We start from the raw sequence: 21,014 nt of genomic DNA on the forward strand, positions 1-21,014 counted from the left end.
TGTGTGGTGTGTCCTGGGTCGCCACCCTAAGGGGTGTGTACTTAAACACAACAGAATCTGAATCCAAGACTTCAGTGTGGTTTGTTTTGGTTGCAGGGCTGGAAAGATAAGATATAATTGTACCATATGCATAGTGGTGCTATCAATCTGATAGATTACACTTCCCATACACCCTGACCACCTTGCCTACACTCTGCCTGCTAATCTGTTTCTAGCAAGATAACTCCTAGCTTTCTGACCTTTCAAGAAACTTTCAACTACGATTTTTAAAACAGTCACAAAAATGTTTTTCTTTCTCCAAATGTGCATTTATTCTCTCTGATGAAAGCAGTCAGAGGCATGAGATGGGTAACATTGATTACTAAAGCTAGTGTGCAAGTTCACATTCAATAAATTTTGAATCTGAGAGGCTAAAAATTGTTTAGAATTCCATTCTGGGTCTGGGAATACGAGTAGACATTTATTGATAGTACTGTTGTTCACACTCCACCAGGTTATAGTACTGTTATTTTAGAACAATGTTAGATTCATTTTTTAAAGTATGTTAGACTTTTTCTGCCCTGGGAACCATGTTAGAAAAGGTTTGAACTAATAAAATATGCAAAATGTGGTTTTAGGGCTCTCCTTTAATGTGGAAAGGGGAAGAAAGGTTTTAGTCAGTTATAGCAAATCCAGTAAGGGAACTGTTTACTTAACCACTCTCACAGGTTGGTTTTTTTTAGCGTGCCTTTTCAGAACTTTTCAGCTGGGTTTAGTTCATGTGGACTAGCACATTAAATGATGTTTTCTACCGATATGCATTTTTCACTTGTTTCTCTGACTTCAGTAGTTAGTAATTTTCTTTCTGGCACACTGGTATAGTAGATCCCAAAAAGCTAAAGGAAATAATGGGGCTTTGGAAAAGGGGGAGTATAAAATGAAATCCCTGTAGACTTAGAATTTATGTAGGAAGGTTGCATCTGAGTGTATTTTTCAATGAATATATCTAGCATATATAAATTGATGTGATATTAAGAGTATTACAGATTCGTGTTTGGTATGGTTTGTATACATTGTGTTTTTCACTTGAGTGATGCAGGCATCCTAAGGAAATTGAAGGTAACAAAGTGTTTATACTGTCCTACTAAGAATGTGATCTGTCTTCCCAAGTCCATGTAGTACTGGTGTGTAACATAAACCTGCATCTAATAGGTGTGTGTCTGAAATTGACAGAAAAAGTGTCACTTTCCATCTCAGGAGTCCCATTGCTTCCTTGGCTGCCTCATATTGGTGATTGTTTTAGGACTTTTTTTCACATCAGGAAAGACACTGGCAGTAGTGCATATTATATTCCTATATCAACAAAAATAATCATAAAATATGCAAGGTACAGGAGCATACTCCATGCCATCTAGGTAATACATTAACTTTGCTGGTTATGCATATTTGGCTTTGGCCTTTTTAGACTCCTCCTGAGGCTGGGTCCAAGAAGAAATTGTCTTGTACATTATGCTTTTGCATATAAACAACAGGTTGCTTGGAACAAAACATTCTAGGTGAAAGACTTTTGCATTTTCCTTGTATCCTTCTGCCATCTTGATTTGGTGACACGTGGTAAAATCCACCTGTTCTCCTGGCTCATTTCGTACTCTGGAGAGCTGTAGATGAATGAGCCAAGCATGAGAAACAGAATGGAGAACAGACATAGACAGCACCACTCTTTTAGCCTTTAAGGTCTGAAGGAAAAAAAATTTCTATGTCTGGGATGTCCTGCTTTTGTGCATTAGATGGATTGACTTTTTGTTCAGGTCAGGAGTCTTAATCTTTTTTTTCCTCCTTAAAAGAAATATAAAGAAAATATTACATCAACAGCACACGTGGAATAATTTAGTTTTGATCTGATCCTCACAAGGCATCAGGTCTGTTTGCAAAGCTAATAGAAGTGTAATGACAAGAGCAGCAGTGGCAAGTACCTTTTTTTCCCTTTTTTTTTTTTTTTTCCTTAATATCAAAGCTAAAAATGTGGTTTTGATTTATATGCAGGAGTACTGATTTGTATACTGTTAAAGCTATATAATAATAAATCTAAAGCCTAGCACAGTTTATAAATACACAAAAAGCATATGCAACTTAATAGTTATTTGTGCTGTTTTGTTGGGTTTTTTTCCTTGTGTACTCTGTCCTACCTTTGTTACTCAGGGCACTAGTGCTGCATTAATGTAAGCAGCAAACAGCTGCATTTATCTTCATTTTATTCTTCCAAGTCACAGCAATGTGCTGGAATGAAAGCCATTGTCTATAGCAAACCTTCTTAAGTCTCTTAAGGACATCCATCTGGATAGATTTTGTGGTTATAGAAGGGCTGATGCTGTAAGTACTCATTCCACTAATGGTTTCATTGATTTTTATTTACACCCTTTGCAGGTTGCAGAGTCTCAGTTTGAGTAAGAATTGCAGACTATCTGCTGAATTCAAGAATTGCAGGCATATGTTAAACTAAAACAAGACTTCTATATCTGTCCTTAGGATCCTTAATCGAAGTGGGGGCTCTGAAGTAGACTATTCAGTCTCCAGCAAAGCAGATGAGAAGCGCGATTGGTAAGCACTGTTAAAAACCAAGTGCGTAAGTTTGAAAATGTTCATCCAAGTCACATTAATATAAGTAGTAGGGAAATGTCATGACTTACTGAGATTAAACAAAGACCTGCTTAGAATCTTGTGACTTCAGCTCATAAATGGATTTCATCACTCATTACAGCTGCATAAACAAATGCATGTGGTATATATGCATGTTTTGTTTTTGGAAGTTGTTGTTTTTAAAATCCCCTCAGAGTTTTTTTAATTGCTTCTAATGAGCCAACATTCCCTGGTTCTGGAGCGATGCCTTGTGTACCTGAGCAGCATAGCACAGTCATTGCTTTTAAGGGAATAGTTTGCCTGCTTTTCTCCCTTTCTGGCAGCTGAACTACTTTGGCAAGCAAGTTATTTTAAAGGATGAATTTACATTATGAAACCTGGTGTCAAAACTTTTATTCCTTTTATGAAAATCACCCTTCCCTAGCACTCCTTTGGAGCTATAGAAATGTAATCCCAGCCCAATCAACAACTGGAGAAAGTCCTACACAATATCTGAGCTCATGCTGAATAAGTTTGTCCCGTATCTAGATACTTTTCAATTGTTTAATGTAATTTTTTTATGCTGTCTCCTGCCTCGTTTCTTCCTGAGTCTCATAAGGAATCCTAGAAACGGATGCCCTGTCATTATCCATGGGTAATTAGTACTTCCTCCATGTTTTCTTGCCAATATGTTGCAAGTGGGATGTGGCAAGATTAATCAAAGTTTTTTTTCTTCCTGCTGCGATTATTACTTGAAGGCATTAATGATGGCAGTAGTTCATGATGTAGAGCAGATATTTGTCTGTGGATTCAAAAAGTAGTACAGATCAAAACTACCAAGCCGTTCTCATATCTCTAGGGTAACAGTTGCTGCTTTCAGTTAAACCTATGCTATGCAGCATCTCAAGACAGGCAGTTATCAAAGTTTAACCTCAAGGAACTGTGATGGCAAAAGGTGTGGGTAATTCTTTGAATTTCAGTTAACCATTTTATATTCAGAAGTGGCATGTTGTATTGTTCCTGGATGGGTAGTGTCTTATTTTAATGTTATACTGTAATTTATGTTTCTTTAACCACATCTATAGGAAAATTATTTTTTTTTCCCCCGCAAACAAAATATTCAAGAACACTCCATTTTTGTTGCCATTTTCTGAGAAAGTTTTAAAAATCAAATTTAAAAATGGATATTGTTGGGGGGAAATTGTACTTTTTTCCTATGTTGCTCACAGCCTTCTCTTTTTACTTCATAAAACTAGAGTCAGGAAAGTAAAAAGAGCAATATGGGACAGTTCATGGGCAGGGATTCTTACACACGTACCCTATATAGATGGATTTGGCCTGAAGTGGTTTAATTTGTTTTGGTCCCTAGAATAATAAACAGGTAACAAAACAAAATGTAACTTAAACTGAATTAATGTAAAATCTTTTTGCTTTTCTGTCAAGCAGCCTTAATTTTTAGGCAACTGAGGAGGAGTCTTAATCGTGTGTGTTCCTAAAGCTTGCTTAAAAAAAATTGCTGAGTGTCTGAGGCTTTGAGTGTTCTGCCCCTTCTGTTAAAGTATTCTGAAAATCCAGTTGCTCATCACCTCCGAAAACCTGCCCTCTCATGCAGGTAGCTAAAAAGATGCCTGACAGTAGAGACTCGCGCTCCAAGATGTTGCCTTGAATGCCTTGAAATGTCACATTAAAATCAAGTACGGTTCACCCACAAACCATCTGGATTCACAGATCTGAAAATGATCTTTCAATTAATTAAGCTTCTCCGCTTCCTAATAAGGCCTATTTGAAATGCTGGGAGGCCAGAGACAGCAGGGGTGTAGAGCAGGAGTGTGGCTGTGGCCAAGGGTCCCCCGGCAGGTGGTGGGCCAAGCCCTGCTGGGGGGCCCTGCCTCGCCTTACCTTGCTGCTGGCTGTGTGGGTGCTGGTCAGGCCTGGGGAAATACCTGGCTTTCTCCTTATTAGGCCAGCGAGCTGCTGCGGGAGCCCCGTTCCTGCCTCCCCGCTTCCCGGCTCTGCTCAGCCACAGTCCTAAAAAGGCAGTTCCTTGCTCCTGCTTCCCACAGCTGAGCTCCCCCGGGAGGACAGCCCTCCCAAGTCAGGCATTTTACTTACAAGGACAGCTGTACTTATGGATTTTGCTGTTGTTTCTCGAGGAAGCTGTTGTGTTTACAAGCACTGCTGGGGTTATCCTCTCGTTCAGTGAATGATGAAAAGTATAATAGAGTGCAGTGTCAGAGCCTGCAAACTTCTCCACACAGGCACGTTTCTGCAATGGTATAGATCCCTGTAGGGTCTTGCGTAGGGAAGGAGGTGCGCAATGTGAAGCTGTTCAGAGCCATAGTCTTGAAAGCATATTAGGTTATGGTTTTATAATAGAAAGTACTCAGCAGCAATATGAGCTCAAAGCAATTCATGTCCTTTTTCCTCCCTCCGCTGGCTGCCATTCCTGCGCTGCCTCTTCCCTTGTGCTTGCTCAGTTCTGTGTGGGGGCCATGCTGTGCGCTTGGTTTGATTTATTCTGAAAGCCAGGAGAGTGTTTGCTGTTCAGATTTATAGTGTGGCTTCATAAAAAGTTGTGCTGGTGTAACTGAGTGAGTGGTGGATAGGAAAGAGGGGGGGAAAAAACTTGGTTGTTAATGCCCCGTGCTCTTCCTGACATGAAACCAAAGCTGCTGTACTCTCCTCCTGAATAAAACCTTTTCAAATGCTGATTATTTTATTAGATATTTTTACAGGTTTAAGTGAAATTTTCTGAAGGATCTGATTATTGGCTTATTTATTTCACATGCCAAGTTACAAGCTTAGTTACAGTCTGATAGATTTTTAAGGACAAGCTCTTTACTGGAGCCAGATTTCAGAAAGGCTTGAATATGCTAATTCAGAAGGGGTTTTACATGGGTTTTTTTTCTTTTTATTAAATCAACAAATCATCCTAGCTTAATTTGAAAGAATAGGAGTGTTTTTCAAATTTAAGATCTGTGAAATTCTGGCATGTGCAGTGCACCGTGTGGTCACATACTTATTTCAAAAAGGGGCTTAGAATAATTCTTTTTCAAGGGGGCTTCTTGGGAAAAGTCCCTGGGTAATGTGCTCTTTCAAGTGTGCGAGACATTGGGGTGCAGCTCGTGGCATTTGCACATATTGTACTCGGGCACAGCAGTTTGTCTCTTCAGAGCCACATACTTCCTTGGTTTATCAGACTGCTCCTGGCAATTCTGTTCAACCTTTGGACTTTATGGCCTCTCTCAGGATGTAGCGTTTGTTCCCTAATATCTCTTCTCTTGCCTTCTGCCAAGTTTCCAGCAGGCAATGAGGCCATGACAAGCAGGGTCACAGGTGTTGAAGGAAGTCAGCAGCACAAACAATTATTACAAAACTGGATTCCACGGTTACAAGGATGAAATACTGCTCCTCTTTATGAATCTGTCATACCATCCTCATCTTCTCTTTTTCTGAGATTATAAGGTGTTTTCTAGCTCGTTTTCCTTTTGTACCAGTGCTAGGTGTGTGCCTGTGGATTTAGTAGGTGGGGTTAACAGTTCTGATGGTATAGATTAGAAAAGAAAAGAGGGAAAATGCCATGTACTCCTTTAATGCACATTGTTGGCTGAGATCTGTTGTGAATTTTCTAACGTTGTTTTTATACTGCTTGTTCTTTCAATACATCTGTCATGTAAAGCATGTTAAAACAAGTTATTCACATGTTTGAATGGTAGTAAAGGAGTTATTTAGGAAGAAACAGAGATCAAACAATAAGGAAGAGGGCAATTAGAAACATTGATTGGGCAATAAGGAAGCGGGTGATAGCAACTCTGGTACAATGAGACAGGAGATGGCATGTCTGACCAACGACTATGGAATTTGATAATTTAGGAGGAAAAACCATTTACAGCTATAGGTTTTGGACACTAAATGTAGCACAGGATTGTTTAATAAATCCTGGTTGGAAAAGGGATGCTCCTGCCTCTGCCAGACAAGGTAGAGGAGTAGTCAGGAAAGGTTGTGCTGGAATATGGGAAATACCACTCAATAAAGAAATTTTTCCCCTTAGGATTTTTGGCCAGCTGTTGGTAGTGGTCCCAGCATACACAGTGTGTCATGTTTTGTGACCCAGAGCTTTGAAGGATGTCTGTTGTTGGGAAGACACACACATGAAATGATAGTGGGAGCACTGCTAGAAGTACACTAGTTATTCTGAATTCAGAAAGTGCCCACATGTAGTTTTTAAAGTGAAGAACATCTTTGCTGCAAAGTGTCCTGTCTTCCATACTGTGTCATTAAAGCAGACTAAACTGTCAAGGTCTTTTAGAAATTTTAGAGAAATTTAGGAATTTTTTGACTGTTAGAACTGAACTGAAATTCAAGGCCAAGTGCAAGGTCCTAGGCACAAATGCAGGCTGGGTGGAGAACGGATTGAGAAGGACCTGGGGGTATTGCTTGATGAGAAGCTCAACATGACTTGGCAATGTGCATTTGCAGCCCAGGAAGCAAACTGAATCCTGGGCTGCATCAAAAGAAGTGTGGCCAGCAGGTTGACGGAGGTGATTCTCCCCCTCTGCTCCACTCTCATGAGACCCCACCTGCAATATGGTGTCCAGCTCTGGGGCCTTCAACATAAGAAGGACATGGACCTGTTGCAGCAAGTCCAGCGGAGGCCATGAAGGTGTGTTGGGGGCTGGAGCAGCTCTCCTGTGCAGACAGGCTGACAGAGTTGGGGTTGTTCAGCCTGGAGAAGAGAAGGCTCTGGGGAGACCTTATAGCAGCCCTTCAGTACCTAAAGGGGCCTGCAAGAAACGTGGAGAGGGGCTTTTTAGTAGGGCCTGTAGCTATAGGACAAGGGGAAATGGCTTTAAATTGAAAGAGGATAGATTTAGATGAGATATTAGGAAGAAATTCTTTACTGTGAGGGTGGCGAGACACTGGCACAGGCTGCCCAGAGCAGGTGTGGTGCCCCATCCCTGGCAGGGCTCAAGACCAGGCTGGATGGGGCTTGGAGCAACCCGGGCTGGTGGGAGGTGTCCCTGCCCACGGCAGGGGTGTCAGAACTTTAAGGTCCCTTCCGACCCAAACCATTTTATGATTTTTATAAAAAGTCCCCTATATACACAAAGCACTTGAATGCACCTGAACTACAATCAGTCTGAATTAACAGCCCCCATCTCATGCTCAGTAGTGCCATTCTCAACCTGTGATTGTGTTGCTTTTCCTAGTCCAAAACGCAGCAGCTCTGCATGGGGCTCTTGCTAGTCTTTGTTTACGTACAAATTTGTAGCAGAGAAACTCTGTCAGCTTTAGTGATGTTAGTATTTTTTTTATAGACTATTCCAACTGTGTTCTTTTGTTTGAACACAGTTATAGTGAAATTAAGGACATATTCTCCTTCTAGTGTGCGAATTAAGTTGAATTGTAAAATCACATTTCAGAAAATAGAAATCTACATACCTCAGAAAGTTTCACTGCTTTAACCATGCTGATAAAACAGTGAAAACTTGTAAAGGTTTTGAAGGTGAATTTTAGAAAACCTGGGGCCACTTCAATCACAGAGGTATTCTGAAGTCCCACTGTTTAATGGTAACCCTTGTGTTAGCCCTGTGTGCAGTCTCAGCCCTTTGTTCATTCTCTAATCATCGATCTCCAGTTAATTCAGTGAGACTTGTTGTGGGAAAAGGTGACTAAAGGTGTCAGAATTTGCCCTTTAACCATATTCAACTACATTTCTGATAACACTGGCCAAAGCACACTTTAGAACAAGCTAATGCTGTTAAAGCCCTGCATATTAAATGTAATCTGTGCTTATAAATGGGACCATTATCAGGAAATGTCACTAAGAATCTAAGGAAACTTTAATGAACAGGTTATTAGTTCCAGGGATGGGCTCTGAGGGTAGTTTATGTAAAGCTAATAATTTAGTGTACTTGGTCAGTACACAAATACACTTTCATGGTATGTGTATTTTGATGTAAACATTACAAGCTCATGTGTTCTAAGCTGTCAGTGTCAATGCCACTTGTGAAAATCAAACTAAGAGAATTTAAAGAATCAGCCATTGCAGCTCAGCTTACTTCTTGTTGCTGAAATAGTACGTAGGAAATCAAAACTCAGGAGTTAGTACTGAGAAAACATTCGTTATTAATTGACTATTGGTAGCCTCTGGATCATATTCATTGGCACTTCTGAGACTGTTACCATTTCTTTTTCACTAAGTGCAAATCCTTCTGTTTTAATACAAAGACCAAACTCTTCAGTGCTTGCAGTAGACATCCAAAAGGCAAATGGACTAGTTAAAACTTCAGTAACCTGATCTGACCTCATAGCTGACCCTGCTTCGAGCAGGAGGTTGAGCTAGATGTCCTTCTGAGGTCCATTTCAACACAAATTATCCTATGATCTTGTGATTTGTAAAAACAGTTAATGCTATTTTTGAATCTCCTTTTGGGGTATCATACTTTGAACCTTTTTGAGATGGTCACTTTTCAGAAAAGGCTATAACACAGATTGCTGTCACCTGCTTAACTCTAATCACACAGTCCCGCTGAAGTGAAATGGTAAGCAGATGTCATGTTGTCTTCAGACCAAATACGCCACTTTGCACACAAGGTGTAGTGCTAGCCACAGGTCTGGGTGTTCAGCGTGTCCACGGGAGTCCACGAGACCATGAGTGTCTTAACCACTTTTAAAAAAGATTTCATTAAGAATATTTGATCTGGTTTGCCAAAAACTTAGCAATGTATGATTAAGCTTTTATAAATGTCATGGCTTCAGGATTCATTTGGGCTGGGGAGGGAAAATACATCATCTCCAGACGTGTGAGATGTCTTCTCTGTATTCTCCAGGTTGTACAAATTGATATGCCATCTGCATTGCAAAAGGCAAAGTAGTAAAACAGTGTCAGGGTGCTTAAACACTCAGGCCCCATAAGCTGTATTTTCATGGGCACTAAGAGCAACATATGATGATACTAAAGGAGTTTACTAAAAGGAAGGGGGCAATTTCTAGGGCTCTCATCACAAATGGGTACAGCCCAACGTTTAAAGGTACTAACCAGTAACACCTTGAAGTGTTGGGCCGTAAGCTACAGCAGGACAGTAGCTGTTGTGCAAGCTGTTTGATTCTTGTGGTGCGGATGGGAACCTTAAAAATTAGGTAGGGTAGAGGGCAGGAAATGGGAGCCATTACATCTGTCCCAAGGGAAGTGGTTCCACTCGTGAATCACAGTCCTGGTTTTGCTGTGCTGCGTGGGAGTGGTGTCCTGGAAGAAGATGCACCAGCTTCTTGGGCCTGGCAGGTCTGACTGCTGCAAGGGGAAAAGAGCAGCAGACTTTCAGTCCCGCAAGCGTCACTCATCTTCAGCCTGCTAACCATCATTTGGGCAGCTGGAGCGGGGGAAAATCAGGGCACATCAAGTCCTGTATGCCACATGAATTAAGTGGTATGGTCCACTGCTATTAAGCAGAAGACCAGATAGTGACAAGGACTGCAGTCCTTTACTGAAGAGTCTGAACACATGCCACATAGGGCTTAGGCTGTCCTGTGGAGAACAAAACCTGCTACTGTGTGAGACAGCCCAGGTTGCCAAGTCTTGCCTTCCCTCCCCCTGCCGAGTCACACAGCTCTGGCAGAGGCTGGAGCCCATCTCACAGTGGCACAGGAACCTCCTGCCCTGGCTTGTACTCTAGCCTGTCCTAGAGGAAACCCTCTGTGTAGGCTTCTGGGCCCTCTCTCACTGTGCCAAACAGCTGCCACGCCCCAATTTCTTCAGGCCTTCTTGTCAGGGCACCGCTGACTTACTCATAATGGATACAGACATCGAAACCAAGCAGTCTCTCCTCTGCAATGTGTGCTCTGTGGCTCCTGGAGGCTTTTTCAGTGCTGGAAGGAACGTGCCCCTTCACTTCGTTCTGCCTAGTCCAAAGCATCCTACAGGAGCTGTTTCCATCTGTTCTCAGGACGAGAAGGAAGAAATTAGGCAGATCCTGGCAGTTGAGTGTTGCTGTTATTTATCCTGTTATTTATTTATTAAGCCAAATAATGAGATAAATCCCCAAACCACTGTTCATCCAATACTTATGTGTGTTTTCTGTCGCAGTACTAGCAACGACTATATGTTGGTAGCACAAGTTTGCTATTTGCTATTTAAGAGACTGTGGGTGTGCACAATGGGTGATGTGGAGAAGGGATGGAGCCGTGTCTTCCACTTCTGTGTCATTCTATGCTGATTAAGTGCATCTTCTTCCATCTCTGATGCAAAGTTGCACAGAGCTGTACCACAGCTCACTCACCAATGAGCAGATCATTTAGAGGTTTCTATTGTTCATAAATCATGGCAGAGAGAAAGCTAACATCTGAGTCCCCGAGGCTTCTGGTAATGTTGTGGCTCACCAAAGATCTTTCATCTCAGCCCTTACTTCTTGCTAAGAACTTGTCATCATCAGCACCAATAATTTTGGGAACACAAGTCTTTGATATGAATTTGAGTTTTATGATATTAGGAAGCTGATGCAATGCGATTTTTGTATCATGAGTGGTCTTTGCAGTAGCAAAGTCAGTCATTAAATCTTTACAGCAATCCAGGAAAGTTCTGTTTTGCAGTTTTGGACAAAAGGTGGCACTTACCTAGTGACGTTAACAAGGGAGTGAATGTCTCTAGACCTGATAGGAGTGACCTAGGGCAGGTCTGTTGGTCTTCTACGGATGAGCTTCAGCTTTGTCTGCTCATATGTCAAGATAGCCAGGTGTAAACTATTTCTATTAGAGAAGTTAAGTGTTCATGTTAAAGTAGCTTGTGGCCTGAAACAATAACCCCTGCTAAGGGCCTGAGTTTATTAGGTCAATAATTAGCTTATTAGGCATACAGCTGTGCCTGTGTAGGTTTTTAAATTTCATCTTCTATCTGACTTGCATCTAGTGAGTTCAGTTTAGTTTGTAAAAGTTCACATATACTGTGAAGAGGTTGTAAAAAGGTTTGTTGAAGAAACAAAGCGGGGAACCTCATACAGGAAGTCTTAGGCTGCATGGGAGCAGAGAAGAAATTAATGTACATTCCACAGAAGTTAAATTTAGCCAAAGGGTCAGTCTAATTCATAGAAAGCAAGCTGGTCTGAAGAAAGTCCTTGCATCTGCCAGGGTACTGCACCCTCACAGAGGACCTAATAAAACCCAGAGAATCTGCTGGAGCTATAGAGAAGCTCAAACAAGGTAGTCTGCACACAGTTCAGTTCTGGGTTTTCAAGAGAAGCTTTGCACATACTTCCAAACTCATAGCTGGGCTGCTTGGCTGTGTTTTAACTGTGATACAGCCCACCGGGTTTACACAGTGAGCTGGGCTCCTTCCCCAGTGGGGTTACAGGGAAGAGTCCCGGCGAGTTACAAGCGAGTCATCAAGGTCAACAGATGAAACAACTGGACTGTATTTCTCAGGAAGGAACACTAGAAAAAGGATTCACATGTGTTTAGAAAAGCCAAACTAGGTTGATGCTTGGACCTTATTCACTCCACAGAGGTTCACTGCATGTTGTACCATGTGGGTTTGGAAGTTGATTACATGTTAGATAGGGAAGGATAATCAGCTCTGTTGTTTAGAGACAGTGGTCATCTCTGCCTTCACTAGCATCTCAAGAACAGTGCTTTCAGGTGAATTCCCCACCTACCTATAAGCTTAGGTAAGAGAAAACAGGCATATGATAGGGTCTTAATGATAGGAAGATTAAAAGAAGAATCTTACAGAGAACTGGAAAGCATGGAAGGGATTTCAAGGGTGGGTGTGCCATATCTTCTGAAAGGTAGAAGAATACTTGCAGAAGTTGGATCTATTCAGATGGAAGCAAGTTTTTTAGGGACACCTGATCATAATTTCCACCGTCAAATACAATTTTTACTTTAAAAAGTGTGAAGAGATTCTTCTGCTTTAGGGTAGACTAAAAGTAACTCAAAACCCTGACAATCCCTCAGTAACTGCCATTTTCTTAGGTAGCTGTAACATCTTGGAAGTTTGTCCTTCATGATAAAAAGGGGGCACCATTGAATTTCTGTATAATAAAACAGTCTTCCCAAAGTCATAGTAGGGTTGCACAGTATGCTGAATCAAACTATGTACCTGAACACAAAACCCACTGATCTTTCACATTGTTTGTATTTGCTATTTTATGTTTTTGTTAGAGACAAAATAGTCAGTAAAGTCAGGAAGGGGAAGTGAAATTGCTTGCTATCAAGTTTTAGTTGTTATTTTTAATGTAACAGTACCCCATTCCTGGATGGGGAATACGCATGAGGTGACAGGTGGATGAAGATGGAGCACTAGGAAACTGGGAGGTTAGGTCAGGCCACTGACACCAGGAACTGAGCAAGAGCTAGGTCGAAGATTCCTAGTAAACCTTCTATTAGATATTCAGGCTAATGAGGGAGGCTTAACCTTAAAGACATCTTCTTCCTGGTGGTTTCTTGTATTCCTGGGTGCCAAGGTTTGTGGTGTTATAAACACAGATCTGCAGCAGCAGCCTTAATGAAAGTAGTATATACAGCTCAGCTATCTATCCAATCTCACTGGAGCTTTAGAGTGCACATGGGCCAAATTAGCATTTCTGATTAACCTCTGCTTTTTGTGCAAATGTTCCAAGCTGTGAATCCTTATGTTACTACAGTGAGCTGGAAAAGCTTTACGTTCATATCCAAGCAGCATCTTAAAAAGCAACTGATGTTTTTGTCGTTGTCTTCACTGGTAGACTGAACCCTGCTTGGTGTGATTATTTTGCAAGTAAGAAGTGTGCTCAGACTGACAGCTTGTATGTTGTGTTTTATCTTCCAAAAGAATTTTTACAGTCTGTAGTTCTAAGCTTCAAAAATAGTATAGGTTTATAACTGAAAGACTGGCAGATGTTTAGCTGTTGTGGATAAAAGCAGGGTTTAAGTACAGCTGTTATTTTCACATGCTGGTATCATGTAGAGCAGTGCTGAAGACCAATACGTTATAGTTGGCTTTTAAGGATACTAGCACCCTAAGAAATTGTTTATATCTCTCCCGCCTATTCTTTGTAACTCTTTGTAATGCTTCCAGCAACTACAGTGATATACTTAGATAGAAGAGCTGATCTACTGAAGCCTTACCCTAAAAATGAACTCCGCTAATCAACTGCTCATGACTCTAACAGATGTTACTGTTTTTCAGACAATTGGAACCTCATGTTCTACTATATTTTTTGGGGTTTTTTTTCTTCTTTTCATACTAGCAGCAAATACCCCATTACACATGTGAGCTTCAGAAACTTGTCACATGATACCAGGAACAAATTTTTAAGCTAGTCAGCAAAGTTCAGGTTTGAAGTGGTGGTCCACTGAAGGCAACTGGGTCTTAGAAGCTGGAGGAGTGGTTTATGGAACTACTATGCTGTGGTTTTGTTGTAAATGCCAATACTCTACTTCAGCCTCGTTTTAAATTTGGAAATGTCAGATGAACTCAAGAGCGCAACTCTTCTTTTCAAAGACTGAATCACTGTAGGATGTGGAGATAAAGTTAAGTGATACTTTTGAGGATATGAGTATTATACTTTTGAAACCACAGAAATGGGATGAGAATTGTTCATATGAAATGGGATGAGAACTGTTCATGTGGTGTTGTTATATAAGGACTTTTCTCCTGTCGCAGGTCAAAATCAGTGAATTTTCAGACAGTGGAAATACAGATGTGAAGGATTTACTTTTTACTTTGTTTAGTCTGCTGCACATAGTGTACTGTTCCAGGTTTTTCTAATTGGTGACCGATGGATCATTGATCAGTTAATGCAGGGGTCCTCAAACTACGGCCCCCCAGGGTCCTCAATCCGGCCCCCAGTATTTACAGACACCCCCCACCCCCCCCCACCCCCCGCCGGGGGTTGGGGGGGGAAACCAAGCAGCCGCAGATGACTGCCTGCCACTTAATCTGCGTGCTGGCCCCCTGTTTAAAAAGTTTGAGGACCCCTGAGTTAATGTCTTTGTGTGGTTTAAGCGGAAGGAAAAATAATGTGGGTAGAAGGGATGATATATTGTCATTCCACAAAGATGCAATGTACTTCACTCTCAACAAGATCAGAACTACTTAGTGGAAGCGAATCACCTGTTAAAAAAATACAATGGAACCATTACAGGTTTTAGGCACTGGAGACACACTTCTTTGAAGTAAATAATTTCTAAACCATTTTTCTGTTAGCAGTGAGCAACTAACTGTGAACTTTCCCCTACCCACAGCTCACCCATGCTGAATTGATTCAGGAGCCATGGCAGAGCATGGCTCAATAGGCACCAGGAAGTGTGCCTGTAAACCAGGACGTTTATCAGTATACACACGTTGTTAGCCAAGCAGGATCCTGACCAAATGTGGGATACCATAACCAGAACTTGTTCCTTTCACCCTTTCCCAAAGTAAATATATTAACTTGCTGCTGTTGCTGGACTTGATTGTCATGAAAAACACAAGCATAAAGAGCAGTGTGAGTTGCAAGCTGTTTCATTAAGTGAATGGAAAAAGGCAAGGGTGAGGATAGGGAAGGATATTGACTGTCTCTGCAGCCACTCTTAGGATAATAGGTACTTCTGAAACATTTCTCAGCTGGTAAAGATTTAATCAGTTAAGAATATGGCCAATAATATGCATTGGGCATGTTTGTAGTTGTTTTCAAGCCAGTGATATGTTCTCTTCTTTGAACATCGCATTCCTCCCTGTTGTTTTAAAGCCAAACTCTAACCTCCTGGTGCTGTCTGCATGTATTTGATGGAACTTGAACTTGGGTTGAAGGTCTGGAGTGCAGAAAGATTTCTGTCTGTGTAAAAGTGCTGTATGTTTTTCATAGCTGTAGATGAGATTTCTTCTTTGCTTCTTGCACTCTCTGTAGAGAAGGAAACTGAAGCTGACAAAAGATGGGTAACAGAAAGCCATTGGATGACCCTCCTTAGGACATGTGCACAGTGATGGGAGTGGGAGAAGAGGAATTGTTGGAGAAAGAGCCATCTAAGCTAAGGGATGACAGAACTTCCAGAAGAGTTTGATTAGGAGTGCTGAAGTTGGATGACAAGCCTGGGAGACAAAAGATAGCATATTGATTTGAAAGTTTGGCAAGTGCCTTTTGAAACTGAGGGAAGAATGATTTTAGTGGAATGAAGGAGGTCGGCTGGGCAGAATCCGGCATGAGCCTGGAAGAGGAGAAATCCAGATGTTTTTGCCAATGGTGAGCCCAGTGATCTTAGAAATATAAGGAAGAGGTGGGAGACGGGAGACACAGAGTGAGCAATACTTGAAAAGGCAGAGCTGGTGAAAGAATGGATTTGGGTTCTTTTAAGTTAGCAGAAATTTGCACAAGCTTGTGCTGTATAGAGAAAGAAAATAAGCACTGGAGCAGAAGAAAGATGTAAGGGTAAAGAAAAAGAAAACCAGATTGATTTGTGGATCAGTGGGGAGGCTAAAGGGAAAGCAGATAAGAGGTTTCTTTATAGGATGTGAGAGAGCCTTACTGGCAGAGAAGAAAAAGAATAAATTGTGCATTATCAGGTTATCTCTTGGATGTGATAAGCCAAGTTCAATGAAGAGAGAGAAGAGGGGGACAGAAGAAAGGGGGTATTTGGGCAGCAACGGCTTTGAGGGCTGGTCAAAGAAGCTGAAAATACTGCTGAGATCATGAATGTGGGTTACAGCTAAATTAGAGGTGAATTTCCAGTGGTAGAAAGGTGGCAGGACAGAAGGGGATGGAAGTCAGTCCTCAGGGGCAGACTTTCACCAGGAGATTTCCTCTGCTTTTGCAGAGGAGGCACGTATAGGAAAAGAAAGAAGAGGATTAATGGAGAAGAATAAAACATGGAGTGAATCGTACTCACTGATGGGAGAAAGGGAAGATAAAAAGTAGGGAGAAAGATTGAAACTGGGCAAGATGTCACTGATGCTAATGGGAAAGAGCAGATGGAAGATCACTGTTAAGCAATGCTGCAAGAGACTTAGGCAATGGCTGAACTTGGAAGCTCCGCTGCACAGCAGTAGAAGGTACAAAAAGTTTACATGAAGTCAGGTCAAAGTGTCAGCTACTTCCTTCTGATGTGAGCAGAGGTGCATGTCACTGTCACTCTTGTCAAGCCATTGGCTCTGGCTGAAGGTGTGGCCTTCCTGCTCTGGGGATGCAGGGTGCCAACTTGACCAGACCTTTTTTCTTGCATTGTCTGTTCTGATAGGTTCAGTTGCATTTCTTCTCTACGTATTGACAGTTCTGCAGCACACATAGGAGACTACCTTTTAAAACAGTTGCTCCTCAGAGTAGTCTGCCAGTTGGTGATAGAGCTGATGTAAAGCCCGCTGAAATAAATGCAAAGACTCCAACTGCCAGTAGTATTGAACAGTATGTATCTGATTAAAAATCACTTTCCCTTTGACTGTGTTTTCAGTCTCTCTTTTTCTGACATATTTAGGAGAGTTATACTATGGAAAGCACAAATCAAAATGTATCTGTGGAACATGTCTAGAGGTAATAGCAGTGAATAGAGCCTAATTAAGTTAGTCTTTTGGACTTAACAATTTCCACAGTGGTGGTCTCGTGTCTGTGATCAGTGGTCTGCCTTTTGAAGTATTTAGAGAAGGTAACTTGTTACGTGTTAACCGGACCTAGCGGAAACAGACCTGGGGTGTATGGAGAGACCAAAAGCCTGAATGGCCAGGGAGAATAATTTCAAGTGGTTTCCCAGGCTCAAGATGTCTTGGTTCAAATAATTCCCAGACATACAGAGATGAGAGTGAAGATACATGGTCAGCATAATAGAAGTATTTCCCCTCCCCATTCTGGGGCAAGAGGGCTTAGTAAACCAAAGCCAGCTTTGCCTGTAGCCCTATTTAAAGTGCTCCTGTAGATTTTTAGAGGGGGTGTAAGAAAACTCTGTGACCCTCTGCCCTGCTTCCAGCCATGTGGCCAGGAAGACAGATACATTCCTCCTTCCAGGAAGGATTTCCAAAAGTCTTAAATCTGCAGTGGGGTTGACTCATAGTAATCTCCTCTGTGTATGTGTGTGTCTAAAGCACATGACCTGGTGAAGGGGTCCCTTTGAGAAGGTGATGATGGGAGATCTGCTGTGTAGTAGCCACTGAAAGCAGTGGTTGGTTGTGTGGACTACCTGGGAGAGTTCAGTCCCTGGGGGTTTTCAGTCTGGCACCTCTCACTATCGCGTTCATGCAGCCGCTCACATACGCACAGTGCCATCAATGAGTAGTCATCTCCCGGTTGCACGCCCACGTAGCACATCAGGAAGGAAACGGCTGGTCTCTCAAAGTCAGGAGTATTAAAAAAAAAAAAAAAAAAAAAAAAAAAAAAAAGGACAGCAAACAGCAGGCAGCCTGTGTATTGTACCGATTCCTCCCGGACTGAAGGAATCCTTTGCCCCATGATTCATGCTGAGCTGTCTGCTCCATCCGGCAGCAGCCGTGTCAGGCAGCCACCCACTTTCAACTGGGTGCCGGCTCTGCCGCTGCTGGCACTGGAGCCTGCAGCGTTTCAGGATTCTTTTGTTAGTCAGGGCACTGGCACTTCCTTTGGCATTTGTCAGTCTCCAGGAAGGCTTGTGTGTGAGCAGGGGCTTTTTTTTTTTTGTTGTGTGTGTGTGTTACTGTTTTGTTAGTTTACACATTTGGAACCTGAGGGTTTGATTCAGATGTCTTCCTTGCTCTCTGTTCTCTGTAGGTTGAAGTCTCTGATTTCTGATGATTAGCCAATACTGGCTGTTCTGGCTATGAAGATGTCTCAAATCAATCCTATCCTGTCTGGCTTTCCAGGAAGAGAGCTGTCCCTCCCCTTGCTCTCGCAGCCCCTGTCATCCCAGATTGAAATTTATCAGAGCTGCTGCAAGCAGGAAATTAGCTCCTTTACAACTTGTTCTCCACTGCTTCTCATGCATTTTATTGTTTTAACATTTTCCAGAAAATAAGGCAGAAAGCAAGCCTGCTTCCTCTTGAGAAGAGTTGTGCTGTTAACCTGTGAAATGCTTATTTCCCTGGCAGGCTGCTGCTTATCTTTGTAGCAGAACCACAAGATTAAAATCAGTTTAAGTTGAACTGAGATAATGAATAAAACACTGGAAAACATTTAGTCATCCTTTAGCATCCTGGAGATAAGGATTTCTACATATAGGCATCAAAGCTGTAATGAACACTAAAGGAGGGATAGGCTCAGGAAAAATGGAGTTAAGGGCGCTGCCTACAGACTTAGGAATGTGCCTGTGAGGAACTTATTTGGGGGCCTGGGTCTTTAACACCTGTATTAAATTGGCTTTACTTTTGTTAAGAGCTGAGCACCTGCTACTTCCATGCATGCAGAACTCACCTTAGAATTGCATTCAGGTAACAGAAAAGTGGTTTTTGCTTATTTTATGTCTGACTTTAAATATGGATATATTAATGTTTTCTGTGTGTCTTTCCAACAGCAACATTGGAAGATTTTTTTTTTTAGATATGCAGAAGGAAGGCACTCTCTTAATTAATATCAGACATTTTTGGTGTTATTCAGCATTAAAAATAAACCTCTGCCTTTGCCAGAAGTAAATTTGGCAATTGTGTGCTCCCTGCTGCAGGAAAACAATGTCTCTCTTTAGAGCTCAGAACCAAGCTTTGGCAATGAAATGAGGCCCAATGTCCATTGATCTCAATGGAAAACCTATTATTAGAAAGATCGCTGTGACCACATCCTGCCATCATTTTGTACTGAGAACCACCACTGAGGTCAGCAGGATTTTTGTGCAAATATTTATGGCAGGATATGGCCCACTTCAGGGCATTCTGAGGGTTGACAAGCCTTCAGATGAATTGTTCCTTCTTCGTGTTGATCCTATCAGCCCAATCTGATCCATGAACAATTCAGAATCCCACCATCCAAGCTGGTGTTGACCGAAACCAAGTAACTCAGTTCATGCAATTTGAATGCAGACATGAGGCAAGACTGGCATTGCACAATGTCCTGGCTGATTATGCTGTGCCATGAATACTGAATGGGTTGTATCCTAACTTCTCCAGAAAGCAGCAAGAACTAAATTGCTGCTGTGATAGATAGGTCTGTGGCTTCAGCAAGTGAAAACTGTTGTTAATTGAGTAACTTGAGATTTTTGTTTTCAGCAAATGCTTTGCATATGTGACTAGTGCAGCTAATTTCCTGCTTGCCAAATTCAGTTCTATCAACACTTGTCGGAACCATGAGCTCGGATAGCCGAGGGAATGCTCTCTCCTTTATCCTTTTGATATGGGGAATAAATGAATTCTTTTCGGCTTACTGTACATCCGTGTTTTCACTGGACAGCAGAAAACTGTGTCACTGACTCATTGTTTGATCTTGGGTAAATCATCTAATCCTGTCTATCCCGGTACCCTTGTGTGCATAAATAATGTAATGACTCTCATCTGTCTTTACAAGCTGTTAGAATAACTTTGGGTAATATCATTTTAGCTTTACTTTAGTCTTTTCCATAATGTTTTATTGGTGAAAGGAGGAGTCTTTTATCCAAGTCAAAGCCAAAAGGTTTCTTATCCCTGTCTGGGTGCTGAAATAATCAGCATTCACAGGTTTTTATAATTTGCTTAAGCGATAGCATTTTAGCTAAAGTGTTTCCTACACCTGTAGGGCCAGACTTTATATAGAAGTTTGATGCTGCAGAAATTTCTCTGATAAAATGACAACCTGGTATTTTCAGTGATAGCTGTTGGAGCCCAGCTGGGCTTTTGGAAAGTGGGAACATACCTGCGCAGTGAACCTAAGTTACATTCTTCCAAACTCTGTACATGGATGCCCTGTAAAAGGTGAAATAGGCACAAAAAATTGATACTTACCTGAAAGAGGAGTTACGCTATTGCCTGGTTCATATGAAAAATGTATGTCAGATTGCAGCCTAAAAGCTTACAAAACAAATTAAAAGCTTAATCATTTCCCTGTGTATCAACAGCTATGAAGAGGAAAAAAACCCAAAACCAAAAAAACAAACAAAAAAAACACCCCACCAAAAAACCAAACCCAAAATGTGACCTGGAAAGGTAAATGGGCCATTCCCTAGTAGCAAGCCTGAAAGACATTTTCAGCTATAGACTGTGCAAAGTGATTCTTTGTATTATGGTCTGAATTTTGAGGCCCAGAGCTAATGTGGTTTATAGCCGCCTTCTCCTGTTATTGTCGTTACGTGCCTAAAGAAAATGTCACTCCGATGCTAATAGCAGAACTTCAGGTAGATATGTATTTGTTTCCATGAAACTGGTCTCTTTGAAACCTTTTTCACTCAGAGATAAAAATTCTGGAGGGAAGAGACTGCAGGACAGGAGAATCTGAGGGTACAGGGGATAGGTAGTATTCTCAATAAGAGCACTTCTAAGGGACATGGGAGAGAAACATTCCTTCCCTGCCCCACCCCACCCCCACCCCCGATTTTTTGTTTTGGCTTTGGTG

The 21,014-nt window shown here is 41.7% G+C and overlaps 1 protein-coding gene across 7 annotated transcripts in view; it reads left to right on the forward strand.

Annotated features, from left to right (window-relative positions):
- The window catches only part of FGGY (FGGY carbohydrate kinase domain containing), a 325,638-nt gene that overhangs the window by 39,266 nt on the left and 265,358 nt on the right, over nt 1–21,014 (forward strand). For 5 of the 7 annotated variants that reach the window (XM_055814962.1, XM_055814957.1, XM_055814958.1 and 2 more), the window contains one exon: nt 2,506–2,577. The exons of the other annotated variants lie outside the window; for them this stretch is intronic. The gene's annotated coding sequence lies outside the window, so the exon portion shown is untranslated. The remainder of the gene's footprint in view (nt 1–2,505; nt 2,578–21,014) is intronic. 7 annotated transcript variants of the gene reach the window in all.

This window comes from Falco peregrinus, chromosome 10 (assembly GCF_023634155.1).
Source record: "Falco peregrinus isolate bFalPer1 chromosome 10, bFalPer1.pri, whole genome shotgun sequence".
Lineage (NCBI taxonomy): Eukaryota > Metazoa > Chordata > Aves > Falconiformes > Falconidae > Falco > Falco peregrinus.